A 21,167-nucleotide genomic window follows, 5' to 3' on the forward strand; every position below is an offset into this window, starting at 1 on the left:
TCTGCTTAGTTCGGCTTAGGAGGTGAACCCCGGGTGCGATCTTGGAGCTCAAGAAAGCAAGGCCCAAGAGGCACCAGCACTCCCGCAGCTCTTCATCCCTGAAGCAAACGAACCCTTGCTGAGGAAGCAGCAGTGAAGTGCGGTTCACTCCAAAACAGCGTGGAGGTGCCTCAAAAAGCTGAAAATAGAACTAGTTTATGACCCAGTGATTGCAGTACTGGGTATATACCCTAAAGATACAAACGTGGCATTCTGAAGGGGCACATGCACCCAAATGTTTATAGCAGCAATGTCCACAATAGTTAAACTATGGAAAGAACCTAAATGTCCTTCAACAGATGAATCAATAAATAAGATGTGGTATATATGTACAATGGGTTACTATGCAGCCATCAAAAGAAATGAAATCCGGCTATTTGTGATGACGTGGATGGAACTAGAGGGTATTATGCTTGGCGAAATAAATCAATCTGAGAAAGACAACTATCCTATGATCTCCCCTGATATGATGAAGTAGAGATGCAACATAGGCGGTTTCGGGAGTACGAAAAGAAAAATAAAAGAAGATGGGATTGGGAGGGAGACAAACCATAAAAGACTGAATCTCACAAAACAGACTGAGGGTTGCTGGGGGGAGGTGTGTTGGGAGAGGATGGTGGGGGTATGGACATTGGGGAGGGCAGGTGCTATGGTGAGTGATGGTGAGTGCTGTGAAATGTGTAAACCTGGTGATTCACAGACCTGTACCCCTAGGGATAAAAACTCATTATATGTTTATAAAAAATTTTAAAAAAATAATTTAAAAAATCCATTAAAGAAAAAACACATATTGCAAGCCCAGAGCTAATCTCATATTCAATCAAAAAAGTTTGAAAGTTTTCCCCTTAAAGATCAGAAAAAAGACAAGTGTGTCCACTTTCACTACTCTCATTTGACATAGTACTGGATGTCCTAGCCAGAGAAACAAGGAACACAAAGAAATAAGAGACTCCAAATAAAAAAAAAAAAGGAAGAAGTAAAATTTTCTTTTTTTGGATAACATGAACTTACATGTAAAAAAATCCTAAAAACTTCATAAAAATTTTTGAATAAACAAATTTAGTAAAGCTGCCAAATACAAGATCAATATATAGAAGACAAGAATTTTGGTTTTTTTCGTTTTTTTAATAGATTTTCATGTCATCCTTGCTCAGTGATCACGCTAGTCTTCTCTGCATCATTCCAATTTTAGTATATGTGCTGACAAAGTAAGCACAAGAGAGGAGCATTTTAACACTCTAATGATGAACTATCTGAAAAAATAAAGAAAACAATCTAATTCACACTAGCATCAAAACTAATATAATACTTAGGATAAGATTTAACTAAGACTATGAAAGATCTGTACCCCATAATCTATGACATTGATAAAGAAATTGAAGGAGACACAAATGGAAAGATAGCTCATATTTATGAATGGTAAGAATTAACATTGTTAAAATGTCCATACTACCGAAAACCATCTGTAAATTCAATTCCTATCAAAAATCCAATGTTAGGGGCACCTGGGTGGCTCAGTGGGTTAAGCTGCTGCCTACGGCTCAGGTCATGATCCCAGGGTCCTGGGATCGAGCCCCGCATCAGCCTCTCTGCTCAGCAGGAAGCTGCTACCTCTTCTCTCTCTGCCTGCCTCTCTGCCTGCTTGTCATCTCTCTCTCTCAAATAAATTAATAAATAATCTTTAAAAAAATCCAATATTGTGTTTTTACAGAAGTAAGTAAAGAATCCTAAAATTTATATGAGACCATAAAAGACAACAAATAATCAAAGCAGTTCTGAGAAAGAATGAAGAAGCGAAATTACACTCTTGATTTGAAACTATACTACAAAGCCCTCACGCTCAAAACAATAAAGTATACTGGCATAAAAACAGACCAATAAACAAGTAGAACAGAATTGAGAGTCCAGAAATAAATCCTTTCATACAGTCACCTAATATTTGACAGGGGCCAACATATGTAATGGGTAAAGATAGTCTGTTCAGTAAATGATATATAAAACTGAATAGTCACATAAACAGTATGAAACTGGAACCTTATATCACTCATAAATCTTAACTTGAAATAGATTAAAGACCTAAATGTGATGCATGAAACTAAATTTCCTAAAGGAAAACATAGGAAAAATTCTCCTTGACATTGGTCTTGCCAATAGTTTTTTGGATACCAGACCAAAAACACAAGCAAAAATAAATAAATGGTATTACATCAAACTAAATTTTCTGCATTGCCAAAAAAAAGAGGGAATGAAAACACAATCCACAGAATGGAAGAAAATACTTACAAAACTTATATCTGAAAAGAGGTTAATAACTAACAGATACAAAAAGAAAAAAAATATATAATTAAAAAAAAGCAAAAGGATCTCAATAGACTTTTTTTCAAAAAAGTTATATAAATGACCAACAGGAGCATTAAAAAGTGCTCAACGTAAAAAACTCAGGGCAAAGTCATTATGTTGTTGTTTTTGTTTACCTCTGAAAAACACAGGAAGATATTACTACCTCTTAGAATATATACTACCAAAAAATTAAAACTAACAAATTTTGGTAAATATTGGGGAAAATGGGGAACTTATGCACTGTGATAGGGATATAAATTTGTATGGAAAACAGTATGGAGACTATTCATATTATTAAAAGTAAAATTACCATATGATTCAGTAATCCCACTTCTAGGGATATAGCTAAAGGAAACGAAGTCACTATTCGAAGACATCTCTGCACTCTTATGTTCATTATAAAATTATTAACTCTAAGCAAGAGATGGAAATAACTTCAGTATCCATTAATGGATGAATGAATAAAATAAGTATGGTAAATATATACTATGGAATACTACTTAACCATGAAAAATTAAGAAATACTGCCATTTACAATACCATGGATGGATCTTGAAGGTATTATACTAAGTGAAATATTTCAAAATTTTTATATATTTTTTAATTTATGTATTACGATATCCCTTACATACAGAACCTGAAGAAAAAGCAAACTAATGGAAACTTAGAGTTGAGTTGACAAGGGGTGAACCTGGGGTGGAATAAGGTGGTCAAAGGGTACAAACTTGCAACTATAATAGGAAAAAGTTCTGGGGATCTAATGTACAGCATGATGGTCATAGTTAAAAATATATACATACTTTTTTAATTGTGCTTCTCTTTATTAAATTTTGCATATATCACATTCTTACAAGTTGAAAGTTTATAGCAATCTTGTATAAAATAGGTCTGCTGCCACCATTTTTCTAACACCATTTGTTCATTTTGTGTCTCTCTGTCACATGTTGGTAATTCTTGCAATATTTCAAGTTTTTTCATTATTATTGTATTTGTTATGGTGATCTGTGATCAGTATTTATGACCCACTGAAAACTCAGAACTAGTTTACTTAAGGTATATACATTGTTTTTCTTTAAAGACATAATGCTTTTGAACAGTACAGTATAGTGTTTATTTTTTATATGCACTGGGAAACATAATTTTTTATTTGCACTGGGAAACCAAAAAATAATAATAATGATTTGACTTAGTTTATTGAGATAATCACTTTATTGAGGCAGTCTGGAACAAAACCCACAAGACCTCTGAAGTTTATCTCTACTGTACTATATACATAAAAGTTGCTAAGAGAGTAGATCTTAAAATTCCTTACAATACATGCATAAAAACAGAGGCAACTATATGAGATAGTAGATGTATTAACATTTTTATGTAGATTATATTGCAATGCAGATGTATACCAATTTATCAAATGGTACAAAATTTATACAATGTTAAAAGTTTGCAGTGTTATAAGAAATCATTTCTTAAATTTACGAATTATAATATGTCAATTATTTTTCAATAAAGCTGGAAATAACCTTTTGTAGAATTAATCTATTTTTCAAAAGAGGAAGTAAGGAAGTAGATACTGCAACTAACTCTGAAATAATAGAATACAAAATCCATTTTAGTTATATACACTGTGACAAACACTATTAGTTTACAATGAAGGAATACTTATTAAGCATGAAGGATGGTCTATAAATAAGGCTGAAAGAGCTCAGTTTTAAGGTTTAAATTTAAAATCTTCTTTTGAAATACTAAACTGACCACCCAGTTTTCCAAACATAAATGTCTTAACTGCATGAATTTATTTCATACAACTCTAATCTAGTTTCATAAGAAAGCAGCATGCAAATTTTGAATAAGAGAGACTTGCTTAAGTTTCTTTATGTTCAACAGTAAAGGATACTTTCCTAAAAATAAATAGAAGAAAAATCAGCATATTTATCATGATAATTATTATTCATAATAAGATTCATATTGAATTAAGGAATATATAGCCTCAGAGGGGGTAAAGTAAAATGAAATTTATTTTGGTAAATGTGTCTATGAATAGTCAATACAATGCCTCAATATAAATGAATATTACCATTTTGAACAATTTAATTACTATTATTAGAATTATTATAAGTAAAAAATAGCTATCATTTTAGCATGGAATATGAGACTCTCATGCTCCATGCTTCATCACATCCACACAACAACTCTGCATAATAAGTATTATCATCACTATTTCATGGGTGAAAAATCTGAGGCTAACACATTTAGATAACTGGTTTATGATTACATGGCTAGTAAAGATGCATCACACTAATTTAGGCTTTATGATTTCAGAATTGTACTCTTTCCACTGCACATTCTATTACTCTATTACTTGGCTTGTTTTCATTTAGTTCTTTAATTTTATTCATGTGGTGATGGCTTAAAGCTTCATTTAAAGGAAGCTTAAAAAATTCATTTAACCAAAAGCTCCCAAGAATGAAAAATGTCATGGAGCTAATGTAGACATGGATATCATTAGTTAATGGGTAACCATATATTTTCCACTCTAGTGAGATAAAAATCAGAGTGTTTTTCTAAGTTTTAGTCTCTGAGTATTAAAAAGGACTTTGTTAAAATAGAAATATTTAGACAAAGGTCATCAAAAGTCTGCATCAGGTCACCTTAAGATAAATATTAGAAAACAGAGGAAACAAATGGAGATTCGAACTCTGAGCTATAATATAATGAATGGTTTAAAGTATTTAGTAGAATATAGAAAAGCCCTTTAAAGCCTGGTCTTAGCCTAGCATTGCAGCTTCTGGGATATCTGTCAATCTATCATCTATCTATCTATCTATCTATCTATCTATTTAGATATAAATTTGAAAATTTTTTAACTTAAAGATTTTGAGAAATAGAACATAATCAGCACCATAGAAGATCTGTTTATGATAACAACCTAGCCCCTTCTCCCAGTTTGTTAATATTCTCTCTTATTTAATGTAACATCGTGCAAATAGACCACTGCTGATCTGCCGTTATGAATGAAATAACTATAATCATCTGTTTTCATATCCTGGTGAAAATATTCATTTAATTCAATGTTGTATTTCCAGGAATGGACCAATTTTTTTTTTAATTTTTAAGTTTTCTAAATATTGTCCAACCTACCTCAAATGTTTTTATTATGGGCACTGTCATTCTTTCACATTCTTGCAAGACATTTTTACTGTTTCCCAATATGGTAAGTGTGTAATAGTATGCCATTCTAGGTTTTAATTTATTTTTAATTTAATTTAATTTAATTCCAGATTCATAATAAAGATAAACAGTTTTTACCTATGAGTGGCCATTTGGATTACGCTCTCTGTAAAGTACATGCTCCAGTCTTTTGATATCTTAACATTGTGTCATACTGACTTCTTTAATAATAGATTTCCTGAATGAACTTTTAGCTGTGTAGGTCTTCTCTATTTTATTTTGAACTTGTTTTCATTTCAAAAACTTTATATTTATTTTCATAATCTGCTTTTATTTGCTTTGTCTATTATCTGTCTATTTATTTATTTATTTGCAAGCAAGAGAGAGCGAGTGAGTGAGAGTGCAGGGAGGGATAGAAAAAGAAGGGAAAAGAATCTTAAGCAGGCTCCAGGCTCAGCACAGAGCCCAACTCTGGGCTCTATTTCACAAGCCTGACATCATGACCTGAGCCAAAATGAAAGAAATAAAATAAAATTAAGGTGTTAAAAAAAGGAAAAAGAATTGGAGGTTTAATTAAGTGAGCCACCCAGGCACCCCTGTGGTATCTTAAATTGGCTGTCATATCTTTAAAGTTCTAGAGTATCCATTTGGTTCACTTATAAAATCTTTCTCAATATCATTTTTTAGTTTCAGTTTTTTGTTCAATTTGCTTCCCCTCTCATTTCTTTGAGCAGAGTAATCAAGCCATTTTACAATCTTTATTGATCATTTTAATATCATACTTAATCCCATTTTGTCTATCAAATCTTGTTAATGGTTTTTCTTTGTGTGCTTTGTTACATTTTGGTATGTTCAAGACATTATATTTGAAACTCTTATTGAGTAGGAATAATTAAGAGCTATAATAATGGTATGGTCCTCCTTGGCAGGATTTTCTCTTATATCTGAGACTTTACAAGACAATCATACTCCAAATTCAGTGGTTGACTTTCTCAGTTTACACAGAAGGCAAGGTAGGCTCTAGTCTTATTTCTGCTTCTCCTTGTGCTTTGGGGATCTCAACTTAAATTTGGGTTGTACCAAAGTCCTCAAATTTGATTGCTGCTGGATTTTGAATTTTTTTTCTCTAGTATCAAGTGTCTATTAAAAACACAGCTCAGTGTGTTTTAGCAGTTTCTAATGCTCTCATAGCTAAAATGGCTTCAGGGCATATATCTCTAGGCTCTCATTGTGTTTCGTATTGGCCCAGTAATCCCTCACTTATTTTTATAATCATTCTGATATTTTTAACTTTAAAAGCTATTTTGTCTGGATTTTTAAGTTGTCTTAAGTAGGAGTTTTTAGATCACCATTACTAGAAGCAACAACAAATATACATGAAAATATCTGCAGTAGTTTATCACATCTTTATGGCTTTGAACTTCCATAAGCCGAGGCATCCTTCTCTAATCACTTAGGCAAACTCCAAGTTACCCTTTAAAACAACACAAGAATTGCTTCATTAAAGAACATGTTCAGGGATGACTCTTCCCCACTGTCCTTACCAACATTCCCACACACTCTTTGCTACCCACACCTTGTTTATGAACTTTCATTAGGTATATCAGCGGGACCAGAATTTTGCTCTATTGTATTTTTGTCCTTTAGAGCTTTAATTAAATATGAATTCCATAGAAAGTCTGTCCCTTTTCTTTCAAACCTGGGTTAGTTATTTCTTCTCATTCTTTGTCAGAAGTTACTTTATTAGAGAAACTTACAGCTGTATTGTGACTTTGGAGCCTTTACAGTTTTTTGACTGGAAAAATCACCCATCCCTGAGATTTTTACGCAGCTTCCTGGCTGATATTATTCAGAAATCTGTTCAAAACAGACTTTTTCAGGGAGGCCCTTTTGGACCACTCAGTTACAAAACCTCTTCTCAATCACTGCTCTTATTAAAATGTGCATATTTAGTTCAAATATGCATCACTATTAAAGAAAAACCAGTACGATTTTTTTCTTTTTAAAGTTGGTTTACCTATTATCTATCTCTCCCATTAAAATGATTCCTCTAGGGCGCCTGGGTGGCTCAGTGGGTTAAGCTGCTGCCTTCGGCTCAGGTCATGATCTCAGGGTCCTGGGATCGAGCCCCACATCAGGCTCTCTGCTCAGCGGGGAGCCTGCTTCCTCCTCTCTCTCTGCCTGCTTCTCTGCCTACTTGTGATCTCTGTCTGTCAAATAAATAAATAAAATCTTAAAAAAAAAAGATTCCTCTGGTCTGGGGTTTTGTTGTGCTCATCTTAGGCCAGACACTCAATAAATTGTCTCTGAATGATTGAATTGTTTGACTCCCTTGCTAGATTCTCAACTTCATGAGGCCAAGGATTGTTCTATTCAGTCCTTTATCCTCAATGTCTGTTAATATGCAGTCACTTATGTGACTAAAGGGAAAAATCACAGAAAGAAAGAGTTAAAACTACAGAAAAACCCCGTAGGTTCAATAACACAAAGCTTTCTAAAATTATTTAGCCCAGGAATTGAATACTGGCAGCACTTTTGATTTTTTTTAAATGGTATTGAATTTAATTTAAATGGAAATACTTGAATGGTAGAATAATAAAAAAAATTATTAAAGCAACTTGCTCCTTTAAGTAAGAATTATATAGGGCATCTCTTCTAGAAGCAAAATTTTCAAATGTCAAACATCTGAAAGCATAGAAGGAGAAGTAAGAGTGTGAATTGTACTTCAATGCTCTTTTCTTTATATTCAGCAAACAGCTTCATTCACACCTTTCCAATTTTTTCAACTCTTTTGACAAAGCCTTCAGAGGAGTTACTGCTGATGACAACCATCACAGCCTAACAGGAGAAATTTTATGAAGAAAAATAATAGCGTGTTTTTCCCAAATTGTCAAGGATATGGTGAAGCTCTGTCGGATTCAAAGGAGGAATGTGCAATTCCATGCTATATATCATAATAACTTATTTTAATAGTGGCTTTGCAATTTTTAAGATATATCCATTTACTGAAAGCACTATCAAATAAACAAAAGCAAACAAATTAACAGGGGTTCGAGACAGGAATTATCTAATCTAAAAATAGCACATGTTCACAGAATACACAACACATATCCCAAGTACTACTATAGGTTTCAAGTAATAGTCAAAACAATAGTAAACATGATTCAGACCCTACCAGACAAATCATAAATGGGATCTTAACTGTAAATCCTTATCTTTAGATCAAAGTGGGTAATTGGGTGCTGAAGATCCATTATAGAACTAATATGTTATAGAACTCCTCTGAAATGAGTCATTTATTCCATCACTTTTCCTGCACAGCTGCTGACCCATGTTTTGGTTCCTGGAAATAGCTGCTACCCTGTCATACTTCTTTAAAGCACATATATTGATAACTCTACTCACTCCTCCATTCCTCTGTGACTGTCACTGTGTTAAAATGTGGAGTCAGCTGACTCACTTGTGGTGGTAATAAAGTAGATGAGTTTGCAAAGTATTTTGTTATTTCTAAAAATGCAAAAACCAAATTACATTGAAATCATAAGCGGTGTTTCAGGGAGAGCTGTAGGATGTGGTTTCTTGTGTAATCCACAGAGATTAGCTCCAACACATATTTAAACTCTCCTCTAGGAGCAACCTTAGTGGTAAAGCAAGAAGATAAACAGATGTATACACACCCTGGCACAAAAGTATCACTTATGTTTGGCTTCCTAGTCTCCTCGTGTTACTTATTTATCTTAACGTCTCTCTGAAATCAGGGAACACAGAATCTCAATCAGTTGATATTTTTCTACTGAATTACCCAATAGTCTGATCATACCCCTAAGACTTTTTAAAATTATTTCACTCATAATCCCAAATCTGCTTTGCCTCCTCAGCTCAGTACACTGTAATTTGATTTCAAAATGAGGACGGTTGTCAGTAATGCCACATTCATTTATCTATTTTACAATTCCATGTACTTAGAACTATGAAGATATGTTAATAACATCCATTCCAAAAAGCCACCCTACATTTATTATCATGAAACAAGACCTCAAGAAAGAGAATTCAAAATCATCCATGTATTTGCAATTTATTGCAATAAAGCCTTTATCAATAGACTTCCCTGTGCACATGGTGGTCAAATTGCTGGTGAAAACCAGCCAGATCTATTACAAGCTTTCTCATGGCTTCTAGGTAATCCAAGTGAGCCTTTCTTGATACTGGGAAGGGATAAAGCAGGGAAGGGATAAACAGTGATGTAAGAATTTGCTGGACAAAAGTAATGACTCTCATTACAGAGTGAGTATTTTAAAGCAAAAGAGCCTGTTGGGAATATTGTTTTATAAAATAGTGGTTTTTTATTAACTTTTTAAAATTCAATTAGTTATCATATAGTGTACCATTAGTTTCAAATGTAGATTTCAGTTATTCATCCATAGCATATAATAGCTAATGCTCAGTACTTACTGTTATAGCTTCTTGAAAGCAGAAATTTAGATCATATTTTCTGATTACTTCCATGAAGTACAACACTTTCCTGCTAGCAACCTTCAAAACATACTGTTTGTTAGAGGAATTTCTTTAATAATAAATAAATAGGAATTTATTTAAATTTATAAATATATAAAATAAATAGGAATTTATTTAAATTTATTTAAATATTGCACACTGTTTCATTGTTCATAAATAAGGTGATGATATATAGCCATTAGTTGGTAGCACTGATATATCACTTTCTTTTTACTTCTCAGTGCATTCTCTTTACACAAAATAGATATATATTTTAAAAGAATCTGAATCTGTGGCAAACTTTTAAAAACCCTATAAAGTTTATCATTTTAAGTAATCTCAATTATCTTCCTCAATTGTGATAGTATATCCTTCTATCTAGGCCAGATATTGTATGAGGGATTTGAAGAGACATACTTTTCTAAATTTCACTTTTCTCATCTGCAAAATGCTGATCATGATCCTACAATAAAATACACTTACAATTTTTTGATGAAAATTTATTTATTTATTTTAAGATTTTATTTCTTTATCAGAGAGAGTGGGCGAGAGAGCAAGCACAGGCAGACAGAATGGCAGGCAGAGGCAGAGGGAGAAGCAGGCTCCCGGCCGAGCAAGGAGCCCAATGTGGGACTCGATCTCAGGATGCTGGGATCATGACCTGAGCCAAAGGCAGCTGCTTAACCAACTGAGCCGCCCAGGTGTCCCTTTTGATGAAAATTTAATCTGTATAAACAATATATTTGCTGTATGCGTGGTTCATGGAAAACATCTTATTTAATTATAAGCAACAACAGTATTAGAAATTAAGTAAATGTGTCTATAATATTTAAAGTTTTAACACATAATTCCAGTGCTTTGCCTTATTTTCTCAAATCCCTTTACCACTTTCACTGACAGAGTCAAAAGTACTTTTTCTACTAGTAGCCAGCTCTTTGTCTTTTGTCAGAAAGATGCCCTTGTGAATTATTTATAATAGAGATATTAGCAATAATAATAATAATAATAATAAATAGCAATGAAAATTTAAAAAAAGTTTTCTTAACTAATTAAGGTTCTTAGACATCAATTAGAGGAACCACCTCTGGCAAGCAAATTAATCTGCAAGACATTCCCAGAATTAACAAGTCAGTCAGATACAGGGTTGTCCGTAGACTGAAAGGTGAAGCAAAAGGACTAGGTTTGGAAAATAGGTAAGGACAGTGAAAAAAATGATCAAATTTTTGGGCAAAATAAATTCTTAGGTGTCCTTTCAATGGAGTCCTGGGCATTATGTAGCAGAAACTCTGGAGATTATCTCAATCCATTGGAGTCACCCTGTTTACTAGCTTGCTATTGACAAAGTTATTTACAAACTGTAGAGCAAGAGGTTATAATGTAGAAAACTGATGGTAATGCACAAGATTCTTGTTAACAATAATGCAAGTTAGTGATATTTCATTAGAAAACATAAATTCTATAACCCAAATGATGGGCCCAGAGCACTTCTGCTGCACAACTCTGCTTATATCCCAAATAACCATGTGAACTAGTTTTAATATCTGCTTCTTATTAATTTTTGAATAAAAATTCTTGACACAAGTATTTTATAATTGTGTGATAATCATGCATTTAATTTCTTGGAGAACAAAACACACTTTAACGTAACTATGTTTGTTCACAGAACCAGCCTTGATAACACACTTCTATATGTTAGAAATGATATAAGAAATGTAGAATATTGGGCACTCGTTTGGTATTCTTTGCCATGTTTTGCACTATCTAAAAAGAGATCAGTGAACTTGGACTGGAGTTAGTAGACATGGAAGAAAATAAAATATTACAGAGAGGAATACTCTGTGGTACACAACCTAAACGGGCTGGGATTTCCATCATTTGGATCCCTGTAGCTTTACAAAAGTCAATAAAATTTTTGTATCTCCTATTAAAGTGGGTTTCCCAGAAAAAAAGGGATTTTGCACATGTATCTGCCTTTGTCTCTGGTCATGATCTCAGTCAGGATCCTGGGATCGAGCTCCATATCGGGCTTTTTGCTCATTAGGAAGTATACTTCTCAGTATCTCTCTGCAGCTACCTCCCCCTGCCCCACTCATGCTCTCTCTCTCTCTCAAATAAATAAATAAATACAATATTTAATTTTTTAATTAAAAATAAGATAAATAAAATAAAATAAAAAGTCTGGTCTTACTGCCCCATTTAGCTCCTTTTTTTTGAGTGGTATTTAAAGCAGCATGAGAGAACATGAGGCTCTCAAACTTAAAAAAAAAAAAGGAAAAAATTGAGTTTTGTTAGGATTTAAGATCTTGTCTTCTAGAAAAAACATTGGCTTTGTTAACATGTGAAAATTAACAAAAGATAATAAGATAGAATTCTAATAATTTTTGTAGAAATTAAAAATTTCCTCCAACACAATTACATCAGACCCATTAAGTAAATTCATTCCAATGTCCGAAACCAACCTTTTCTAATACTAATGCATCTGTGTAAACAGAGTCAACCCAAGGAATAAATAAATATTATTTTTTTCCTGTCTCTTCCACAGTCACATCTGGGTATATTGGTAGCAAGCCAATTATCTATCTTATAAGACATGATATCATAAGGAAGAGTATTCTGTCCATTTGGAACAACTGAAAATCATTGTAATTTTATCTTGGTGCAGTAACTTGATATGGCACAGTGTGGGTTATGAATATATTTTATTTTTTTTACTGGGAAGAAGAGATTATAGAGATATTGGTTATCCAAGAGAGACTGACAGGTGTTGATAGTTGCCAGGTCAATATCCATTTACTTTTTCCTTGAATCTCAGAAAGCACTGAGGGATTGACAAGAAGGAAACTTAAAACAACATCAAATATTTTATTGTCTCTTTTCTATTTATATTGTAACCACATGACAAAGTATCAGTCGTACAATATATCATTCTCTTTACCTCTATCTTTCTGCCAGAAATGTGGGCTTAATAGTGAGAACTCCAACAGCAATTTTTGCAACTGTGAATAAAAAGCCATGAAAACCTCTAAGATAGTTCACTTCACTTTCTTAAGACGCTGAACCAACACCAGAAAACACTCTCTGTAGTCTTCTTGTTAAATGAAAAAATATGGTTAAACCACTTTTGAAAGTCTACTACCTACAGCAAAATGTAAATCTTAATTGAAATATGTCCTCTCAGCTGTGCTTAAGCAACTGAGTCCTGAGCTTTTCAGGTTTTCAGTCTGAAAGAGTACACCTCTGGTGCTCAGAAAGGGAAGAGAAAGGACACCCTGTTCTCCATATAAATTAAAGAAGAGAAATCTGTGCATTTAAGTGGGCCATATAAAATTTATCAAGCAATTATCTCCTAACTCCTTCCTATCCAAATTACCTGATATGCTCTCCCTACTCCTTTATTCCACGTTACTGCCTTGTCCGGGATTCTGTCTCTCATCACAACATGTCTTCTGTTATTTCCTTCTTGCAAGCTAGTTTTGTTTTCTCCATCTAAAAAAATCAACAATCATTGTGTATTTCAATTCCCATTTTCCTCAAATGCATTGATTCTTCTTATCTATTACTCTTTTCTCATACTCAGTGTCTTTGTCTTTATGGGGTTTGTACTTTGCTTTTCCCCATCCTTTACTGCCATTATATAATCAAATCTAATGACTTCTTAGAGAAAGTTAAAAATTCCTGCATAGCCACACGTGAACACAAAGTCACTGATTTTTAGCAAACCTATAAGATAGTCAGACATCCATTCAATTTCTTTTTTGTTAAGATTTTATTTATTTATTTGACAGAGAGAGATGACAAGCAGGCAGAGAGGCAGGCAGAGAGAGAGGAGGAAGCAGGCTCCCTGCTGAGTAGAGAGCCCGACTTGGGGCTCGGTCCCAGGACCCTGGGATCATGACCTGAGCCGAAGACAGTGGCTTAACCCACTGAGCCACCCAGGCGTCCCTCCATTCAATTTCTTAACTGAGTCTCAAATGCATCCTGAGTTCTAACCTAAACCTAAGTTCTACTTCTTACACGTTGTTCTATGACCAAATCCTTTCAGTTCAGTATTTTGTAACATTTAAATATTAATCCATTGATGCTTTGTCTGTGTATTTCTATGATAATAATTTGAATACTGTAGATTTATTGTTATATTTATAGATTTATAATCAAAGTTTCATCAGTTGAAGTTTTTGGAAATTTCAGATATAATGATTAACCTAAAATGATACTGCCTCAAATCCCTCTGATATCAAGGCCCAACACTTGATTATAGCCAAACCTGTGGTGGATAGTTCCATGGGAAATTGCAGTTACTTAACACTGATAGCATCTCATGTTCTCTCTCTCATTTTAGAATGTCTCCAACACAACCCAAAAGTGTAGGAGAGTTAATGTCCTCTGAGGACAGCTCTCAGTGAAGTGGAAATAAGAGCCATAGATAAAATTGTCAGTTTTCAGGTCTTCATGAGGACAACTTAAAGAAGTTTCTCAGGACCTTTCAGTAAATGCAAGCCTTCATTTTCTATCCACAACAATTATATCAACAATGTACCTCTTTGACAAAGTTGTTTCTTCACTGTATCACTTTCCCATTCTTTTCTACCTTGGATAATCTCCCAGATAAACTAACAGTACTCAAATCCTTTGTCCTACTCTTTGCTCTCAGGATAAATGGAGCCAAAAGACTTAGATTAATATCAAGTTCTGAATGGGATCTTAGAGCTATTTCTGTCCAGATTTTCATAAACATAGGGACCTTTGAATTATCAGGCTATAAATAAGTTCTAAATGGAGGGGGCAAAAGCAAAAAGTAGAAATTTTTATGTTTGATTTTTAATCATGATTAAAAATAATGTTAGTACATTATAAAAGTGTGGATCTTTGTAAAACAATGTCATAATGTAAGAAATAGGTTGCATAGTCCTTTTGAGAATATGAAACCAAGTGTTCAGGTGCCATCTAATTTCTTGTTTAATCCAGAACTTTGGTGTGCATTATCTTGAGGAATAGAATTTTGAAGTCCAGACAGACTAACAGAAAACTGACCCAAATGTGTGTGTTTATATTTCTGCTTTTGTTGTAAAAATCAAAGTGTGATTGCTGGTTTAAAATGGTAAAACTAATAATGTTCATGGACTCTATTATAAATTTTCTAATTGTATGGGAAGAATCAAAGAAACATATAATTAATTGATTTGCAAATCCTCAAAGAGCTACAGGATCAGGTAGTGGTATGTTCTGATTCAACAGCATCATAATGCAGCATTTTATATGTGTGGCTAATGGATATTTTCATAAATGTTTGCTAGCTAGTCAGCCAATACAGAGAAATATTAGGTAGGGTAATTACTCACAGTTGTGTTAAATAAAATGAGAGAAAATTATCAAATGACACTAATAATAATAATCCTATAGCAGGCTAAATAATTCAATGATAATTACAAGTATTAATCTAGCTTTCTTCCCTGATTATGACTCTTCTCTCCTTTATCATAATGGGAGTAGCAGATTGTCTGCAATGAATTGTGAAAACCCAGCAGTGACTTTGGCAGTGAAGGCCTCCCATCAATTTTGATAGGTTAAAATGATTCTGGATGGTCTTGAGCAAATGTGTCAATTTTTTTTTCTGTGTGTGTAATAAAAGAAAGAAGCAATAGTAAATTCTTGCTGTTATTCCATGGAGCCAATAAAATCATACTGCCAACAAGAGGCTGTTGACACTGTAAGTGTGGTTAACTGTCTTGAAATACTAGGCCTGGAAATAAAATTCCAGTATTTCACATAACCTCTTTTTTTTTTTTTAAGAAAAAACAAAACAGGGACGCCTGGGTGGCTCAGTTGGTTGGACGACTGCCTTCGGCTCAGGTCATGATCCTGGAGTCCTGGGATCGAGTCCCGCATCAGGCTCCCAGCTCCATGGGGAGTCTGCTTCTCTCTCTGACCTTCTCGTTCATGCTCTCTCTCACTGTCTCTCTCTCAAGTAAATAAATAAAATCTTAAATAAAAAAAAAATAAAAGAGTCACTTATAAAAAAAAAAAAGAAAAAAACAAAACAAAACAAAGAAACTATACTGCTTACATTTAGGGCCCTGCTGTTGTGTAACTATTTTTAAACATGTCTACTGTAAGTGTATATATATATATATTTTTTTTTCTGTGCAATAAATTTATTTAGAGATAAATTTGGATTGCAAATTATTTGGGGGGAGGCATGGTATTTGTGGCTAGTCTTACAAGTAAAAAGGACTAAAAGAAAGAAGAAAAACATTCTTTATTACAGCATATTTACATCTGTCCAAAGTACTTATTTACTATCATACTGACTAATGTATAATACTGTACACAAAGAAAGAAGTTAAATGAGTTATAATTCAGTCGAAGTATAGCTGGCCATTTTAAAACTTACCACTGAATCTTTCTGGTATGAAATGTGATATCTGGCAATCTGGTCCAGTTCATTACATCAGGTCATTTGTATGTTCTTATTACCATTTTGATAGCATAGCACATTTTATAACCCAGACATTTTACAATGGAACTATGATGCATGTATTTTCAAAAGTATAGACATACATGAAGCTATGAGGTCAAAAAAGATGAATGTCCGTAGTACCATATAGACTCAACAAATAAAAATGTCCAAGGCGGGGCGTCAGGGTGGCTCAGTGGGTTAAGCCGCTGCCTTCGGCTCAGGTCATGATCTCAGGGTCATGGGATCGAGTCCCACATCGGGCTCTCTGTTCGGCAGGGAGCCTGCTTCGCTCTCTCTCTCTCTCTCTGCCTGCCTCTCCATCTACTTCTGATCTCTCTCTATCAAATAAATAAATAAAATCTTTAAAAAAAATGTCCAAGGCTCTGAGTGAGATTTATGAATATTGTATAAGATTAGGCCAACGTGTGGTTTTGATATAAATCATCTGTTCTTAAATTAGAATTACAATAGTTGAGTACAGTGTTGAAAATGGCAGATAGATTTTAGCTATCTTTGCTCACTAGGGAAAATGGAAAAATGTTTAGTTTGGTCAGATTTTCACTTAACTTCTGAAAAATCTTACGTTTGAGAGAACCCTTCTGAAATAAGAATCCTTAAAGACATAACCCCTTTGGCACAAGTTTTCAAGAAACTTGTTGGATGTTGTAGACAATTATATGGCACACATACTGTTCTAGATGTTTCATGCCAATAATATGTAAGCCATACCAAGGTTACATATACATATAGAGATGTTCCTCAGCTTACAAGGGGGCTATGTACAGAGAAACACATAAAAAACTGAAAATTCATTTAATACCCCTAAACTATCAAATATCATAGCTTACCTTAAGCTTATTTAAACATACTCAGAACACTTACATTTGCCTGCATTTGGGCAAAATCATCTTAAGCAAAGCCTATTTTATAACAAAGTATCAAATATCACATGCAATTTATTAAATATTACACTACAAAAAAGAAGACTGGTTATATATAGAATGGTTGTAAGAATATCAGGTGTTCACCCCTGTAATCTTCTAGCTGACTGGGAGCTGTGGCTCACTGCCCCTGCCCAGCATCACAAGACGGCACCATACCACATGTCACTGGCCCTTTTTATAAAGACCCAAATTCAAAATTCAAAGTACAGTTTCTACTGAATCACTTTCACTTTCACATCATTGCCAAATATATTGTAAGTTGAATCATTGTAAATCAGGAGCCATCTTATTTGAAAGTTAAATCACAGTCACCCGTATACACACAAAAAAAGGCCTTCATGTAGGGCCATCTATGTATCTCTAAACAACATAGCATGACCTATCAACAGCAAAAAATGGATGTGAAGGGTACAATTGCTTTGCGTCAGTACTCTGAGCAGTAACATACATGGCCTTACTCACCTAGCAGAACTCCAGAGCTAGCTGATGGCAAGGAATTTTACAAATGTTTGCTGAACAGCTTAAGCACTATTATTTTTAAATTAGTGTGCATATCTGTTTTCTAAAGATATGTTAATTTATTTTATGGACTTATTACAAAACCAAATAATTTCCTCTTATTTAAGTGGCAGGTAAATAGAATTCTTTTTAATTTAAATCAAATGGCTTTTTAGGGAAAATATACTAAAAATTCTGAAACTTGTATTGCTTATGAATCTTTTATTGGAATCCTTATCAAGTTGTATTTTTCAAGTTTTTCCTAAATAATCTTCAATGAATTGAAAATATTTTTTGGATTTTATTCAAGGCTATTAACTCACAATTTCACTTTGTTAAATATAGTGCTAAACGTTCAACCAAAACGTTGTGTCTTTTTTTTTTTTTCCACTACCACATCCTCCATCTACTGACTGGATTCTCTCCCCAACTAGCACATATATACCATTGTCTATCTTTAGGATAAGTAAGGGTCATCTTTTGTCTTTATTCTATTCCTCGCATGCTTCTGAACTTGTTGAATTTTAATATAGTCACACCATAAGCATCACATATTTGATTCCCCTTTCAATAGTAAACAGTGCACAACCAGAGCATACCTTCAAAGCTATCAATAGACTTACTCTGATATATTATTTTTGTATTTTTGTAAATTAAAATAATTAAATTATAGAACAAGAGTTTCAGGTGGTAGGTGTTGTAAGTTTTACCCAAACTGACTTTTGTCAAACTCGTTTTTGTCATCATATATGACAAGTAGTTTTCTCACGTTTATTTTTAGAATATCCTTGTATAATGAATATTTACAGTGATATCTAGTATAAAAATCTTGCAATTTATTTTAGAAACATTAAGATATTGAAAATCAATCTATTTCTTTGATTCATTAAAGACATTTTTGGCTTGTTTCCAGTACTTTCTTACTGGTTAAAAAATGAATTTGAAGTAGTCTGAATTTCATTATTATATGTCACTTTCCCTTTGATGAATACAAAGAAGATATTCTATATTAGCTATCTGAGAAGAATTTGTTTTTTTAATTTTATTTATTTGTGAGTGAGAGAGAGCACAAGCAGGGGGAGCAGCAGGGTGAGGGAGAAGCAAACTCCCGGCTAAGCAGGGATTCTGTTGCAGAACTGAGTCCCAGGACCCAAAGAGCTAAAGGCTCAGGCGTTTAACTGACTGAGCCACCCAGGTGTCCCAATCTGAGAAGAGTTCTGTATGTTATTCCTATTAATATGCAGTTTAAAGTCTAGGTGATTAACTTAATATTTTAGTGGCTATTACATAGATAGCACTATGTTCCAGGCAGAGAGTAAGAAAGAAATAGTAAATCAACCATATTCTATGCATTCTAAATGAAAATAATTAATCAATCATAATAAATCCTTCTATTTATGGAATATCAACTTATAAGCTTTCCTCCATATGAAAAATGCCAAATACCAGAATAAAGGGTCATCTAATACAAATAAAGGATAGAATTAAAGAATTCTGGTAAGCCATTTAATTTTGAAAAATGGTGCTATATTGTTGCTGAGTTGTGGTTTTCAGTTACATAATATCTGATAAGTGTAGAAGTAACATGAGTGTTACGTGAGATGAGAAATGGTTTATAATTAAGATAATTTTAAAAGTACAGATAAATACAAATTTGTAAACATAGCATTATGGAGGAATAAAAATAAATGATAGCTACACACTCTAAAGTGAATAAATCTTGGAAAGTTAATAGAGAAGTAAAACAAGGGCAGTGCAAAAAGTATGGTACATTTTTATGAAGTTCAAACAAATTCTGTGAAAGCATCGATGGACTTAAAGATACTATTATGTATCAAATATTGTAAAAATTAAGCAAGGAAATAGCAAACATAAAATAACCAAAGGTGTGATCATGTTCTACTTCAAAAAGAGATGAGTTAATAGATAAATAGAAGTAACTAGACTTTTTAGAAGTTAATATAACTTTGCCTGTTATTTCTTAGTAATATAAAATATATGGTTTTCTAACAAAAACGTTTATCTTAAAAATATTTAAAAATAAATTTCAGGCTACTCATAAGGTTCTATTTACTTTTCCACTGAAGGAAAAGCTGGTTGTTGTAGTTGTAGTTGTTTGTTTGTTTTAGTCTCCTCCTAGTTTTTATTATTATAATGTGGAATAAGGAATGTTAGATTGAAAAGTGAATTATTTTATAGACAAAATCATTACTTGATTCACCTCCTGGTACAGCAGATGGAACTCCTGAAAATATGCCTTTTGCCTTACGGAAAAGTAACAGTTATGCTTACTTCTGAAACATACTTGGTGGTGGCCCTAAATAGTGACACCATAGTAAACATTTTGAATATTTGCAATTAATTTTTATAGTCATAGGGCTCCAAAAGGCACTGCTGGTATCTTAGCAGGTATTTCAATAAAGCTAAAAGTTGCCTGACTGTTTAAAAATATTAACAAGGCACAAAACGGCAGAAGTATTGTCCTCAGATATTATTTTTTTCCATATGCTCCTGATTCCAGACATGACAAGTTATTTTTTTTTAATTTTTTTTATAAAAGATTTTATTTATTTATGTGACAGAGATCACAAGTAGGCAGAGTCAGGCAGAGAGAGAGGAAGAAGCAGGAACCCTGCTGAGCTGAGAGCTCAATGTGGGACTCGATCCAAGGATCCTGGGATCATGACCTGGGCTGAAGGCAGAGGCTTTAACCCACTGGGCCACCCAGGCGCCCCCATGACAAGTTATTTTTGATAGATATATATACAATGTATTTTCCAGTTATAAGAAAAATGGTTCTGCTATTTGTAAACTTTTTTAAAAATTACATAATTTTTTAAATTAAAATTTTATGTTTTAATGTTTTAATTTTCTTTTCTTTTTTTTTAAAAGATTTTATTTATTTATTTGAAAGACGGAGATCACAAGTAGGCAGAGAGGCAGGCAGAGAGAGAGAGAGAGGGAAGCAGGCTTCTTGCGGAGCAGGGAGCCCGATGCGGGGCTCGATCCCAGGACCCTGAGATCATGACCCGAGCCAAAGGCAGCAGCCCAAACCACTGAGCAACCCAGGCGCCCCAATGTTTTACTGTTCAATATACTACTTAGAATATAAAACCTATTCCATTTGGTAAGATATTTACCATTTAAAAAATGGTAATTTTCTCATAGTGTGTTCCCCTCACATTGCTTTATTTTGAATAAAAAAATTTCACAATAAACATAACTGA

This window comes from Mustela nivalis (assembly GCF_964662115.1).
Source record: "Mustela nivalis genome assembly, contig: HAP1_SCAFFOLD_553, whole genome shotgun sequence".
Classification (NCBI taxonomy): Eukaryota; Metazoa; Chordata; class Mammalia; order Carnivora; family Mustelidae; genus Mustela; species Mustela nivalis.